Source organism: Canis lupus, chromosome 1, assembly GCF_011100685.1.
Source record: "Canis lupus familiaris isolate Mischka breed German Shepherd chromosome 1, alternate assembly UU_Cfam_GSD_1.0, whole genome shotgun sequence".
Taxonomy (NCBI): Eukaryota; Metazoa; Chordata; class Mammalia; order Carnivora; family Canidae; genus Canis; species Canis lupus.
The window spans coordinates 93,208,949-93,225,439 of record NC_049222.1 but is presented as its reverse complement, the minus strand read 5'-3'; the positions used below and the strand labels follow the sequence as shown (position 1 = coordinate 93,225,439).

Sequence of the window (16,491 nt, the reverse complement as noted above, 5' to 3'; positions counted from 1 at the left end):
AATTAATCTCTCAGGGTAATTTGTTTACTGGCTTCTGTCGCCAAACCTCTGAGTTGCTTTCTCCAGGGGTGAGGGTTAGTTGATGAAGCGATTTATTATGTTTCTGTTACACACCATATCGATCTTGCTCATGAAAAATGTTAACGGTGTTCCTGGTATATCATTCATCTTCCGCTCCCCCCCCCCATTCATTATTCCCATCCCCCATTAGTAATTCTTGTATCACAGAGGGACATCTCATTAGGAATATTCCAAGGTCAGTGAATGGCATGGCTCTGTGTGTTCCTGCAGGATTTTTAAAAGGCAGTCATTATTCAGAATTGCAAGAGGGAATTAGCATTTGAGTAAGAAAGTGTTACAAAGTCTTGAAAATGGATTTGTTCCTTAACTTCAGTGAGAAATCAAATTCTCATAGATAGAAATTTGTTTTTATTTTCCTATTTCTCAACCGCACCAGCTCTTCCTTCTTTAATCATCCAGTGCCCTGCTGTGTAGAAGGATCTGTGGGCTTCTCAATGTGGTACTGAGATCCTGTTTTTAAAAAGTTATGAACTAAAAAAAAAAAAAAAATTATGAACTTTTTCTCGTACACATAAAGCTGTAAGAATAATATAGCAAACACCCAAATAGATCAGTGGAATAGAATAGAGCCCAGAAGTGACCCACAAGTACATGGAAACTTAATTTTTCAGAATTTTATTTGTGTGTATGTGTGTGTATGTGCATGCTTGCGCATGACTGGTGAGCCTTCTTGGTACTTTGGGGTATGTTGCAAATTCAGCACCATTGGGTTCTTGGGACATAATCCCAATAAACTATCCATGTTGATCGGAGTCAGGATAGAATGAAAATATCATTGAAACTGAGCAAAGTGGTTCACATAGTACAACAGGACATCACATGTCTATGGTTATTTCTCTTCTAAAATATTTTATCCTGGTTAAACCTTCAGTGTGTGATGCTGGTAGAGTCTCTGATCTCTTGCTTCAGATTATCCACTAATTTCTGAAGTACTCAGTCATAGGTCCCAGAAGAGCGAGGAAGTGGAGGTGGTCATAGGAGAAGTCACCTCCCTCCACCTGCCTTCTCAATGAAGGGCACCCAGGTAAACTCTAAGAGAAGTAACGAAAACATCAGGTGGGTCCACCTTTCTGCTCTCAGCTGAGTCCCAAAGCCCAGAATTTCATGTGGGCCCATGTTTCTGCCTCTTTCTTCTCACAAGGTTGATGTCCTTTTAGTCTTGTAGGTCTTCACTCAAGCCAAGGCTCACTCATACCTTCTTACTCTTAACCCTGGAAGGATCCTTTCTGTCTGTCTGTCTATTTTTTTAAAAGTAGCCTTGATGCCCAGTGTGGAGCCCAAGGCAGGGCTTGAACTCACAACCCTGAGATTGAGACCTGAGCTGAGATCAAGAGTTGGGTGCTTAACTGACTGAGCCCCCCAGGAAACTCCCCTTTTGTCTCCTAGTTTATAGTAGAGAGAAGCTTGGTCCCAAGTGGCTCTGGATGGCAGGAAGTTATAAGAGCAGGTGCTGCTGCCCCAGCAGATTGGAGATGGGCTGTTCTCCAGACCTTTAGGTCCCTCTGAGAATAAAGATTTCTGCAAACAGAACCTCTCCATAGAGTGATGAATGACTTCTTTCAAGCTTAACTTTTCCTTTCTTTGGTCAGTTTCTCAGCTGTCTTACCCCCACTGCATCTCTGCCTCTTTCGTCCCCCTCCAGCCTTGTTCAGAGGGCCAGATCGTGGCTCTGATAGCTCCTCAACTCAGGGTGGGGAGTAGTCCCCACTCCCATCAGCCTCAGATTAAGGTTACTACACTGTAATTTTATTCATTTCTTTCTTTTTATTTTTTACAAAGGTGCTAGAAATTCTCTGAGATTTAATCAGATTTCTGATTTAGTGTTTTTCTTTCCTTAAAGAGTCCCCTCTCACCTTCCTCCTACCCCAAATGTTTATGCTTCAGGCCTCACAAAACCTGGATGTGACTCTGGCTGAGCCCTAGAGCGAACTGTGAGTGCCCTTCCTTTTCTGAACAAATTTTGTTTTCTCTACAGTACATAATTACCTTTAAAAAATAGTAGATTTTATTTTTTTAGAGCAATTTTAGGTCCACAGAAAAATTAAATGGAAAGGACAAAGAGTTCTTCTGTACACCCTGCCTCCACACACACAATCTGCCACTTGTAACTGTATGGACGCATTGTAATCTTTCTAAGTCCAGAATTTACATTATGGTTCACTCTTGGTGTTGTACATGCTGTGGACTTGGACACATGTACAATGACATGTATCCACCCTTCTCCTACCATACAAAATAGTTCCACTGCTCTGAACAGCCTGTGCTCTATTCATCTTTCCGCCCTCCAAACCCCTGGCACCTACTGATCCTATTGACTCCATAGTTTTGCCTTTTCCAGAGTGTCATAGAAGTGGGATCATACAGGACAGTTAGTAATATGCAGTTAAGGTCCCCCTATGATAGCTGCCTCCTTGCTTCCCTATCTCCCTCCTCTCCCTGTTCTTTGAAGATTTTTAAAACCATTTTTTCTTTGAAGATTTTATTTTATTTTTAAAAATATTTATTTATTTGAGAGAGAGAGAACATGAGAGAGCACAAGCAGGAGGGTGGAGCAGGCTCCCCGCTGAACAGGGAGCCCAATGCAAGGCTCAATCCCAGGACCCCGGGATCATGACCTGAGCTGAAGTCAGACACTTCACCAACTGAGCCAAACAGGTACCCCTCTTTGAAGACTTTTAAAATACTGTTCTTAAGCCAGTGGAAGCGTGAGAGGGAAGGAAGATATAGGGAGGTCAGAATTAATACTTGGGTAATTCAATGTAAAACAAAATGAAACATATTTATGCTAGATTGGACTTTGTGTCTTACTATCTACACTTCTACCTTATTCTAGTGGCAACAGTTTTAACCACTGGGTCATTCCTACAGGGTTGAGTACCCTTTGTAGCTAGATACACTTGGGTATAAATCTCAGTTATGCTCTATGCCATGACTCATTATATTTGTAAAATGAAAGTGGCCTTGTGAGAACTAAAAGATAATACATGTAAAGCCCCCAACACTTAATATAGGCTCTATGAACAATGGATTGCTTCCACTTGAGTAATGCTTGAATTTTTCCAGAGCCCACAGCAAGGCATTTTTCCCCTTAACTTTGGCCAATTGATAATATCTAGGCAATAGTTTCCTTTTTTTTTAAATTTAACTTTTTGAGCCCCTTCACCTGTTTCTTCCACACCCACCTCTAGCCTTTGGCAACCACCAATCTGTTCTCTGTATCCATGAGCTTGTTTTGGTGTTATTGTTGTTTGTTTGTTTTTTTTTTTTAATGAGACAGATCACATTTGTCTTTCTCTGTCTGACTTAATTCACTTAGCATGATGTCCTTAAAGTCCATCCATGTTGTTGCAAATGGGAAGATTTCATCTCTCTTTTTATAGCTGAGTAATATTCCTGTGTGTGTGTGTGTGTGTGTGTGTGTGTGAGAGAGAGAGAGAAAGAGAGAGAGAGAGAGAGACGATTTCCTTATCCATTCATCCATTGATGGACACTTAGGTTGTTTCTATATCTTAGTTGTTATAAATAATGCTGCAGTGGACGTGGGGGTGCATTTATTTCTCTGAGTTAGGGTTTTCATTTTCTTTGGGTAAATACTCAGAAGCAGAATTACTAGATTATATGGTAATTCTATTTTTAATTTTCTAATGAACTTCCATACTATTTTCCATATTGGCTGCACCAGTTTGCACTCCTGCCAATAGCGCATAGGATTCCCTTTTCTCCACAGGCTTTGGTATTTCTTATCTTTTTTATTCTAACCATTTTAACAAGTGTGAGGTGATGTCTCATTGTGGTTTTGATTGCATTTCCCAGCTGATGAGTGATGTTGAGCATCTTTTCATGTGCCTCTTGGCCATTTGTGTATCTTCTTTGGAAAAACATCTATTCCGATCTTCTGTCCATTTTTAATTAGATTTTTGTGGAAATTTTCTGCTGTTGAGTTGTATGCATTCTTTATATATTTTGGATATTAACTCCTTATTGGATATATCATTTGCAGATATCTTCTCCCATTCAGTAGGTTGCTTTTTCAGTTTGTGCAGAAGTTTCTTTGTTTTTGTTTTTAGTTTGATGCATTCCCACTTGTTTATTTTTGGTTTTGTTGCTTTTACTTTTGATGTCAGATTGAAAAAAATCTCATCTCCAACTCCTCTGTCAGGGAGCTTATGATCTAAGTTTTCTTCCACGAATATTCTGGTTTCAGGTTTTATGTTCATCTTTAATTTTTGATTTAGTCCTTCAGCCACTAGATGGATTTAAGTACATTAACGGCTCTCCCCCCCCATACCCCTTAACTCTGCTTTTAAAAAATTATAAATGGTGGCTTAATTAAAGAAAGGGCCATTGAGGACCTAGAGTTCTGGAGTTATTCATAGGATGAATGTGTGACTTTTGTTTTTGGTATGAGTTAACAATACAAATGACCTTTGAGTTGGAACTATTCCTGGACTAGGTATAGGAGTGATTCAGTCTATGTCTTTGTAACAAAACTGGTAGGCAAAAAAGAACCAAACACCCATATTTACCTTAGTCTAAATAGAATCAATTAACAACAAGTCATCTGGTTATTTTAGCACTAGGTAGAAACATAGATGTTAAGTCATTTATGGTGATTCAGAGAAATTTTTAATTTTAATTATCTATTTAATCCTTTGGTGAACAAACTTATCTTTACTCTTTTTCCTTATTTTCCCTTGAAAATATATTTCTCTTCCTGGTTTGCATTCAGATGCTGCATTTCCTGGTTTGATAAAATCAGTGATGTTGACTTTTTTTTCTTTAAGTTTGGGTTACCAGATGTAGAGAAAATACAGCAAAGAGCAAAGAACCTCGATTTGGGGTAAAATCCAGCAGATTTTGATTCCTTGTCCTGTCTCTTGCTGGCTCTGGAATCCGGAAAATGACTTAACTCTTCTGAGCTTCAGTTTAATAAACTGTAAAAAGTAAGATAATAGTAACTTATGAAGTTGTTGGCAGGGTTAAGAGAAGTCCAGTTGACCCTTGAACAACATGGGTTTGAACTCTGTAGCACCACTGATGTGCAGATTTTTTAGAGTCAAGTACTGTAAATATAATTTCTCTTATGATTTTCTTAATACCATTTTCTTTTCTCTAGCCCACTTGATTGTGAGAATACACTGTATAACACATTTAACATGCAAAATATGTATCAATTGACTATGTTGTTGGTAAGGCTTCATATCAGCAATAGGCTCTTGGTAAAGTTTTGGGGGAGTCAAAAATTATACATGGGTTTGCAACCATGTGAGGTTGGTGCCTCTAGCCTCCAGCGTTGTTCAAGGATCATCTGTCATGGACAACTATGATGCCAACCAATTAATAGGAACCCGTTTCTTACGTGTTAGTTCTGTTTTTCTTCTGTGTGGGCAGACAGAGGTTCAGCTCCGTTTAGCTGCAGTATAAATGGATCATTAAAGTGAAGCAAATTTACAGCTAGTTCGTGTTTGTCATTCATGGATGAAGGAAATCAGAGAAGTAAAGTGTCTTATCTAAGAGCATATATTATTAGGCAAAAGAGAGATTAGAGTCCCTGTGTCCACCCCTTTCTCAAACTCAGACCGTGTCCTCTTATGGTATGGCTTGACCTGTAATCCAGTAAGCCTTCCTCTTGAATTCTGTAAAACACAGCAGCCACCTAAACAAACCTCCCAATCTAGTCACCAAAGGGACAGCAGCGAATAGGATCTCTATCTCCTTGGACATCGTATTTGTTTTAACTTGTTAATTAAGATAAGGTTATACTGTGTGTAATTGTTATGTCCTGGGGTTATCATAAAACCTTTTCATTCATATCTCTTCAGAAATTTAGAAGTACTCACCGTTTGGATGTCCTTTTGATATAGCATGCAATGGCACCCACTTACCAGGTTTGTGTCCAGGGAATGACTTGTGTAAAGGGTATGTGCATTTGAATTTGGATACTTGTTGGCAGATTTCCATCACTCCATAGGTGATGGGACCAACATGCACTCTCGTTAGCCATGTATAAGAGTGCCAGTTGCTCCCACGCTGCATGAACACAGGATTTGCTAACCTGGTAGATGAAAAATGTTCATCTTCTTAAGAACTCAGTGAGCCATTGGGATTTTCTCCTTCATTCTTCAGCCTGTCTTCCCTACTGTGTTTCTTTCCTATCTCTTTCTGTCCATCACTTGGTGTTTTTGGCTGAGATTTTAGATTGTTTAAAGTCCTTTATTGGGAAGAATCCACTGAAAAGGTGACTTAGAAGGACCAGAAGTTGAGACATTGACTGGAAATTGAATTCAAACAGGATGAGAAAAACCATGAATCACTCCCAAGAATTAGTCTATAGCAAAATACTGATTCAATGCACAGTCAACCTAAAGTTCTAGGTTTTTGGAGTGGGAATTTATGAGGTAAAGCCTTAGGGATATTGCTGAATTGATGACCTCTCGTCAGTTTGTTCTGTTGTGACCAATGAATGTCTCTTTGACCTCAAATGGCCTAGAGTTCATCTGTAGGATGTTTAGCACTATCAAGTCCACTAATACCCACTGTAGTCTGGAAGAGCTGTAGGTGGACAATTCAGCCTCACTGCTGAGTTAGGAAGGAAGTTGAAGATACCTTGGCCTCCTGGAAGCTTCCTCAAGACCAACATGCAATATCCTCAAGACCAATATCCTGATTATTTACAATCCCTCATGGTACCATAGAAGGCCAAGCCCATAATAAACATTTGTTCCTTGTCAGTTTAAAACTTGCTGTAAACTAAGTGGCTTTGGATTGAAGACCAAAACCCTGTGTCCTTTTTTATATCGTTAGACCACTCTGGTGTTCCGCCTTTGGCTGGAAAACCCCTGCCAGGCCTGCAGAGGCAACACTGAGTCGGCCCTCCTCTGCCCTCCACATGCCTTTGTCCTCCCTTTGTGTGCACTTTGCAAGAACTGTCCCTGCTCATTGAAAACAGTAGGGTCAAGGTCATTGACTCTTGTCTATATTTCTTCAGCAGGAACATTCATTCATTGTTTTAACACTTTTTTAGGCAGCACAGCATAGTGATGAAGTGCACGGGTTCTGCAGCCGCACTGCCTGGTTTTAAATCATGACTCTGCTGCTCAACCTGTTGCTTACCTGCTCTGTGCTTCAGTTTTGTCATCTGTAAATGAAGATAATTAAATATACATGCATACGTACACAGGTGGGCATGGGTATGTGTAGCTTACCAAAATGTCTGCCTTATCGTAGGTTATCTGTGTGCCTATTACCTTAAATCATACTTTTTTAAAAACTACAGACACACTAAGGTTAAGTGGAAAAATGCTTACTATGTGCAACTCTTGCAAACATTTCACATATATTACTTTCACTCACAATAACTCCATAGATATTATTATCCTCTTTTTATAAATGGAAGCTAAGGCACAGAGAGGTTAAATAAATTGTTCAAGGAACTTACCTACATCAGAAAACGGCCAAGTTGGGATTTGAAGTCAGTCTCCAGAGCCTGCGGTTACAACCACTGTGCTCTGCATGAAGTTTCTCTTCACAGAAAGTATAATCCAGTGGCTCTACCAGGCCGGCAGGGGTAGTGTAGCAGCTGCCCCAGCAACAGCAGTCACAGCAAGAATCCTTGCTGAGCCATGCCCACTACTCCCTGTGTCTTATAGGAGATGAGATCCTACGATCCTACAGATGAGGAAGCTGAGGGACACAGTGGCTGAGGCAGCTGTCACAGGACTGAGCCAATGTTTGAGCCAAAACTTGCCCGATTCCAGCATCCTTGGCCTTAAAACCATTCGCATGCCTCTCTCCTGATTTCTGTGTCCTGGACCAGGTGGCCAGAGTGTGTCAGGCAGGACAGCAATATAGCTTCAGTGGACTTGGAAGCTTTCTTCTTTCCTTCCACTCTTGGGTGTTCTCACTTGATTCTACCCAATTTTTTTTTAAAGTCCCAAAGAAGGTTAAAATACAAATTCTCCTGGGACATACCACAGAAACTGTAATAAAGGCTTGTTTTGTTTTGTTTTCATTGAATGTGAGTCAGTATAATGTTCCTCAATATGAATAAGTGTAGGGGTTGTCTTAAATCAAATATTGATTAAGCCAAGACCACAGTTTTGGATCTGCTGTGGGTTGTAGGCAAGAAACCAGGAATAAGGAGAAGTGTAGTGTTTTCTAGAAGAAGGTGAGAGCCCTGGGCCTCCATAGGAGGGAGGAGGCAGCCATGTAGATCATCTGTGCCACAGCTCTGCCTCCTGCCTGTTTCTGGAAGAGGCACACTGACCTAAATGGGGTGGCAATGAGAAGTTTGTATCCTGAAGCCCCTGGGAGCCCAGACAGGACACCTCCCACTGACACAGGACACAGGAGACCAAAGAGCAACATTCTTGAATCTAATACCCCGTAGGCCACAAACATGACACCTAAAGGGAGGTGCCACTTTGTCTAAGAAGAAATGTGCATCTTTTGATCACAAAAGAGTATGGATTTTTCCCTCTTCACTCCCTTATTAGTGAAGGTACCTGACAGTTTAATTTTGTGTTTTTAACATTTTTAGGTTTCGGCAATGTTCCTCTTCAATAATTCCCCAATAGTTTTGAAATAGTACTCTGTTTTCCTTTCCCCTGTAGTCATGTGTTGCTTGAATTCTTAAAGCTGAGATGGGAATACATAGTTTTGTATTATCTTTAAAATACAACCAGGCACTGGGCAGCCCTGGTGGCTCAGCGGTTTGCCATCGCCTTTAGTCCAGGGCCGATCCTGGAGACCCGGGATCGAGTCCCACATCAGCCTCCCTGCATGGAGCCTGCTTCTCCCTCTGCCTGTGTCTCTGCCTCTCTCTCTGCATCTCTCATTAATAAGTGAATAAAATCTTAAAAAAAAAAAGATACAAACAGGCACTGACACACATGGATACATATATTTGTTTTCTCTTAAACCTTTCATGAAGGGAAAAATATGCACTATTCAAGATTAGACTCTTCAGGCATTTTCATTTTTAATTTTGAGCTGAATGTATTAAAGTGAGCTATTTCATAGGTGATATCTGTCCCCTTTCTTTAATGGAGTGACGCATCCCCATAGAACTGTTGCATTGCACCGGTGGCAGACATGAATATTTGGTTATTAAGAGACATGAAAAACGAGCCCAGATCAAAATCTTTGGGAGCAGTCCATAAAAATAAAAGTAAAGCAAACATTTACATTTTGTTTAAAGTTAGTTGTGAGGGATAAGCCTTTCCACCAGCTTTTTTTTTCTTTTAATGTGGACATATGGATATAGATGGTTTTATCAAAATTAAGTCATTGGTAACTTCTTCTGAAGACTTGTCTATTTTATTTTCTTTCTGAGGAATGAAGACAGGCCTTTCAGGGTGAGGCCCTTTGGACTGGCAGGCTGCTGTGTGGGATTTGGCTGTGAAGTACTTGGGCTTTCTCAAAAGGAATACTAATGTATCTCTTTTGACCGTGGTTTTAAAAACATAGGACTTTATAAATATTGTGACATTTCATCGTGTTTTTTTGCATCATAGTCAAAGGCACTGTAGTTTTTCAAGGAACGCGATACAAGATTATAAGATCCTTGAGGAAAAGAACAAGTCTTTTTTATCTTTCCTCTCTGCATTGGAAACACACCCTATATATAGTTGATACTCAATATTTACTGAGGTGAATTCAATCTAAAATGCTTTTACTCAGACCCCTACTCTCCTCCCCTCTGGTAACCACCAGGTGGTTCTCTGTATTTAAGAGTCTGTTTTTTGTTTCTCTCAATTTTCCTTTGTTCATTTGTTTTGTTACTTAAATTCCACATAAGAGTGAAATCATATGGTATTTGTCTTTCACTGACTAACTTATTTCCCTGAGCATGATATGGTATAGCTCCATCCATGTCATTACAAATGGCAGGATTTCATTCTTTTTTATGGCTGAGTGATATCCTATTGTATATATTTACCACCTCTACTTTATCTATTCATGTCTCATTGGACACTTGGGCTGCTTCCATATTTTGGCTATTGTAAATAATGCTGTAGTAAACATAGGGGTGCAGGTATCTTTTTTAAAAAAAGATTTTATTTATTCATTTGAGACTTACCCGGAGAGAACAAGTTGGGGGAGCAGCAGAGAGAGGAGTAGCAGGCTCCTTGCTGAGCCAGGAGCCCAATGTGGGGCTCAATTCTAGGACCCCGGAGATCATGACCTGAGCTGAAGGCAGATGCTTAACCATCTGAGACACCCAGATGCCCCGCATGTATCTTTTTGAATTAATGTTTTTGTATTTTTTGGGTAAATACCCAGTAGTGGAATGTGGTAATTCTACTTTTAAGTTTTTGAGGATCCTCTATCCTGTTTTCCACAGTGGCTACACCAGTTTGCATTCCCACTAACAGTGCATGAAGGTTCCTTTTTTTTCCACATCTTCACCAACACCTGCTGTTTCTTGTGTTATTGATTTTAGCCATTCTGACAGGTGTGAGGTGATATCTCATTGTGGTTTTGATTTGCATTTCTCTGTGATTGTCTGTTGGCCATCTATATATGGTTTTTTTTGGAAAAATGTTCATTATGGTCCTCTGTTTTTTAATGAAATTAGTTTTTGGTGTTGTGTAAGTTCTTTATATATTTTGGATATTAATCCCAGCTCAGATAAGTAATTTGCAAATATCTTCTTCCATTCAGTAGGTTGTCTTTGTTTTGTTGATTTTTATCTTTGCTGTGTATCCTGTGAACTTTAATATCCTTTCAAATTTGGTGAAGGCATCTTGTTGAATCACTTCAGGACACACTTAAGATGGGCAAAGTAAGGAAGAATTGACCTTCTCTTTTGTTGGCCTTATTATTTCTCATTTCAGTGAGTACTAGTTGAGAATATTTCTTTTTCTTACCTTTCAACTCCCCTTTAATGAACCAACTGAATCACCAACTATTTATTAAGCATATGTTTTATGCAAATAATTGGGCTAAGGGCCTACAAAGGAAAATAAAACCTAATACTTGTTTCTAAAAGGAGGCAGGTCAATAAATTAATTATTGCAAGTGACCTGAGAAGAAGAATTTATCTATATGCCACTGACTTCTCTTTTATTATCTTCTCTTTGCCATACCCTATATCCTTACTCCCTTTGAGAAGTAGAATTCTTATAGGGCATGTGGGGAGAGGGGACATATCCAGACCTACCATGCTGTGACCAGACTTTGTCTAGCCAGTGAGCTGTGCTTCATGTGGCATTAACTAGTAGAGTTTCCTAGTGAGTGAATGTGCTGCAGGGTCTCTGTGCAGGTGATCTGAAGTTCATTGGTTGATTACAGGGCTGTAACTAACCATAACATAAAATGGACAGTGGTAAAACGGGACAAGCAGGGCCAAATAAATCTCTGGTGTGTTCAGGGGCCAGAGAGAACAAGTGTGTGTGTGTGTGTGTGTGTGTGTGTGTATTCGTGCATGTGTGTGGTGGGGGGGCAGAGAGAGAGAGAGAGGAGGAAGAAGGAGGAAGAAAGGGAAAGACTTCCTGGAGGAAATAGGCTTGGACTGTGTGACATGATTAGGACCTGCAGATCCATATCTCTTGTGTCACCTAGGCACATATGGATACTGCGTATTTCTGTATTTGGTGCTCAGTGAATATTCATCTCATATGTATGAATCCTGTGTTGTAGTAGGGTTTTTTTTTTCTTAAATTTCCTTTTGTTTTCTAACTTTCATGTGCCATCCTTTCGTGAGGGCCATGCTAATCTTCTCTCTATTGTTCCGTTTTAGCGTGTGTGCTGCCAAGGCGAGCATTGTTTTCTAACTTCTAATGTGATTGTCAGTATGACTGTCTATTCGGCTTTGTGAGGACAGAGTCCACATCCTGTGTGGGCTGTTCTTCTTCACGGTGGGGGGCTTGCCAACTGCTTCGCATGCTCTAAAGGATTTAGTTGGAGTATTTTCACCAGGAGAGTGAAGTTTTAGATCTATCTGGAAATTGCTGATTATTGTCCTGTTTTATTTATAAGGCTATCATCTCAGAATCCATTTTTCCTTTTCCTCTTTCATCTCAAAACTTTTTCTCATTTTCTACCAAACAGTGGTTCCGTAGAGTGGTAGCTGTGTGTATACTCAAGGCTCTCACGTGAAAGGACAATGCTCTTTTTGCCATGATAAGTGCAGAAGGAATAAAATATATGAATCCATAACCTAAATAAGGAATGACAACACATCAAAATATGTGATGTTTTTATAGCTATTCTAGCTCTGTATTCAGTCTGACAATAGTAAACCGAATATTTATTGTTGTTATCACTTAACAGTATTTTAGGTTTTCTCTTCTTTCCCTCCACTTAACATGGATTATTAGCTGCAAACTAGTATAACTATTGCTTTTTTTTTTCAATCTGAAAATTTGCCATGTCTTCATAGTCTGTCCAATTCAATTAAACAGTTACAAGTTGACGGCCAAGGGTGTGCAGAGCACTACATTGGAAGCTTGCAGAGTCCGTGAAGGTGAGGAGTGGAGAGTCCCTGTCTTCTCAGGACTCAACGACCCAGCGGGGAGGACATGTCCATAAATCATTCTGTTATCAGGCTGGACAGAATGCTACAACTGAAGAACAGCACAGCTCTGTGGGAGTTGAGGGAATACTCGGATAATCTACACAGAAGTTTCACCAAGTTCAAGAATTTCTTTGGTTAGTGAAGCTTTTCCACGGTGCCCAAAATCCCCACTGTGCGCAGTGCCAGGCACAGACTGTAGCGCCTCCCTAGACTGTGGGGAAAAATAGTGCACATGGGCAGTAAAAAAATCTAAAACTCACGAAAAGGATATGCAGTGGAAAGGGTGTCTGTCTTTTAACACAATCCATCACTTTTCCTCTCTGGAGACACCCACTTTTCATAATTTCCTGTGTGTGGTTAACTGTTAAAGATTTGTTGCTGACAGATTCTTTTGAAATTTCATTGACTTCAATCCAGTGTCAAAAACAGTCCACAAATGTGACAGATGCTGTGTTAAGTACCAAGACTAGGATTCTGGTCTCCTAGAGTGCACTGTCTGGTACACATAAAGATAGAAGTTGGACTATAACATGTTCAGCGATATGATGGAGATAAGGGGCAAGTGTTCTGGTAACTTAGGGAGGGGATAAATGACTTACCGCCTGAGAGTGGTGCTGGGGCAGCTTCACAGAGATCATGATCCTCCAGCTGGCACTTGGGGCTGCAGATCTCCCTGGACTGAGAGATAGGCAAGTAAATTCCTGGCCAGTAGAACCATATACTCAAAGAGAAGGCTGAAGATACAGGTTGAGTATATCAGTAGGGTTAGGATGTAGGATACGTTGTGGTAGAGATGTGTGGAGGTTGAGACCAAACTATTAGGGGCACCGAATTTCTCATCCTGCAGACTTTGGGTATCATCCCATGCAAGGGCAAAGGGAAGCAGTTGAAGGAATACAATCATAGTAGGGATATGATGCTTATCTGTCTTTCAAAAAGATAATTTTGGTGGTCCTCTGAAGGACGGAACGGACAGGGAAGGAGATAGAAGTGTGGGGATCGGTTGGGTTATAACTCCGGCTATAACCTGGCCAGGATGAAATGAGAAGGCTGCAATGCAGTGGGAATGGTGAGAAAGCAGACCTGAGTGATCTCACAGAAGGGCAAATGGCAGGCTCTGATGATGACAGGCATGGAGCAAGCATGCTCCCAGCATGGACTTGTGCACCTGCCAAGGGGCACTCATAGATGAGTTTGACACAGCCTTTGTCCTGAAGGAGCCAGCAGTCTAGTGAGAAACAGCATTCTCAGGATGCAGAGTAAGAAATGAGAAGAAAAGGCAACCCTGAGAAAACATCAGCTCTTAAATGGCAAGCATATCAAAAGCCCTCAGTGATAGAGAAAAAGTGATTGATGATGTGGTTTGGAATAGCAGAGTGGGGGGACTCTGAGTGAGGAGGAAGTACTCCTAAGTGTCTGACCACAGCAACTGAGAAGTCAAGTGGAGTGGAGGCTGAGAGAAAGAGAGCTCTGGCAGTGAGAAAGTCCGTGTTGACTCCTGAGGGCAGATAGGACTGACGTGATGAGGAAGGAGAGGTTGGAGGGAGAAGAGGTGATCAGACCGGATCCATTGGCTATAGTGTGGCATCACGGGAAGAAGTAGGGCTGGGCATTCCCTCTCTCCTTCTCCCACCAGAATGCTCCTCAGGGCACTCTGCGCCCCATGGTTGGTAGATGAGAGGCCAAATGTGGGAGCAGGATGGAAGGATGGCAGTCAGGGAAGATGGTGATGGAGGCAGGGGGAGGGAGAAGGTTCTCCAGAGCCACCACAGGGTGTCCGTTCCCAGCCCAACCTGGGCTGTGTCTGTCCACTGCCTTCGCAGGCAAGCTGTTTTCTTGGTGCTGTGGAGTGTCTAATTTTATGTATAAACCCAAATGAGCTCATTTTCTCTGGGCTTTTTAATTCCCTCAGGTAAGTTTCGCATCCCTTTGCTTGTAAAACTCGACAGTCACTTTTCCTTGCAGATGCAACCAACCCTGCCTGCATCTTCTTGACCCGCGCCAATGGGGATGCAAAAGGCATCTTTGCAGAGAGTGCGCTGTTGCATAGCATAGAAGATTCCTGTGTGTCGGCTGAGATGTACAGAGTAACGGCCAAAGTCCCGACGTGCTGTTCTGGAAATGGCATCCATCTACACAAGGGGGAAGCCGGGGAGTCTGTTAGGTCACCAGAGCCCGGAGCTTGAAAAGCAGCTTTAGTGTACAGCATGCTTCTGTTGTTTATAACTTTCTGTAATGTGTGATAACAAAGAGCAGTGTGTGGTAACAAAGAACACTCTGTTACCACGAGTTATTTTAACCACCAGCTTTCGGCTGCTCAGCCTTTTTTCCCCCTTCTTCCTCACAGCTCTGTTTCTGGCTCCATGTCTTTGTCACCCACTTCCACCTCCGCCCCAGCTGCTCCTCCTCGCCTCCTCGTGTGAAGTCCTTCCCCGTGGCTGTTTCTCCTCCACCACTGAGAACCTGCTGGAGGCTTCTGGCTTTTATAGCGCTAGCAGTTTGCCACTCTTTTCCCTCTTTGTGCACGTACGTTTCTCCCGAGGGTTCTTCACGGTCAGAGAACCCTGAGATGGAGTGCATTCCAGGGGCTCTTCTCTGTTTGAGGAAAGTCTTAGAATAGAGGGAGAGAAGGTGTGCGTGTGTGTGTGTGTGTGTGTGTGTATGTGTATACATATATCAGACAGAGAGAGAGAGAGAGAGAAGGATAGATCAGAGGTGTGGGCGGCTTCATAGTCATTTTCTCTCTCCCAGAAGACTCCTTGTGGGGTTTTTAATGCTACTAAGCCAAAAACACAGAATAGTCATTATTAAACTGGGACTGGAAAAGTTTGTCTTGTGTTGAAAGACCTGACCTCAGACTTTGAATAGCCCCCCAGCCCCTCGGGGCTCCACCTTGACCTCATGGAGAAAGGTGGGAGATCAGATGTGACCATGGTGTAAATGATGTGAACCCAGAAGGTGCAGCAGAGGTAGTGTCTTTCTCTAGAGGTAATTTCTACACGTATTGTCTCTTATTCTGGTGTGGAGTAGCATGTGATACCAGAAGTTGTTGATGTAGGCAAATGATACAGGAGACAGGGTCTATAGTAAGCTTTACTAATCATCTTGCCCAAATTTCAAGGCTGAGAGTGAATTTACAGCTCTCCCTACACTTCCTGCAGTGGATTTTTGTTTGTTTGGCTCACATTGTAGAACACATTGAAAATTTTGCTCAAATCCTTTTACTCTTGAACCTTGTTGTACATGTCTTCAATGGTATAAATCATACCATACCAAGAAAGAGTTTTTCAAAAATCTGAAGATTTCAATTAAAACATCCCTGTGGATTGGCTCTTTGGCTTTTGAAAAGCCAATCAACATCTCCATTGCTCATTTTCTTTACCTGTAAATGGGGAGTTGAGGAACTCTGATGTCTTATCCATTTCAAATATTCATTAGTAATAGGACAGAATCAGAGCTGGAAACTAGATTTCATTTAGCGTTTCAATTCCACGTGTTTGGTAGCTGGTGCCGAGAGGGCTGTGGTAAAGATGGTAGACTGTGGGGCTCCGTTGGAAAGAGTTGGGTATTCACTAGTGAGGTCTGCCTTGTGTGCAATAATTAGGGGTGTGGCATGTGGTGTTTGTTTTGTTGTTTTGTTTTTGCCATTCCTTCTCTAACCCTACTAGGAGGGACCAGGGCAGTTGTATTTTCATTTTGTGTGCACACACACATACACACACACACACGACCGTCATTTGAACCAAATTGTTGATAAAACCATCAACATGTGTTCTATTCCTTCTCCAGATCATTTAGCTTCAGCTAAATCAGATTTCTGTTCCCTGCTTCATGTCTTAAAACCAAAGGGAATAGAGAAAAGGGTTGTGTGGATGGCCCATTTTAAACAC

General features: G+C 41.4%; 1 protein-coding gene and 1 non-coding gene across 23 annotated transcripts in view; one reads left to right on the top strand and one right to left on the bottom strand.

Moving 5' to 3' along the window:
• The window catches only part of GLIS3 (GLIS family zinc finger 3), a 546,483-nt gene that overhangs the window by 272,704 nt on the left and 257,288 nt on the right, over positions 1-16,491 (top strand). The window lies entirely within an intron of this gene.
• Positions 11,743-11,848, bottom strand: LOC119869887. The gene has a single exon (XR_005354878.1). It is a non-coding gene; the product is annotated as a U6 spliceosomal RNA (small nuclear RNA).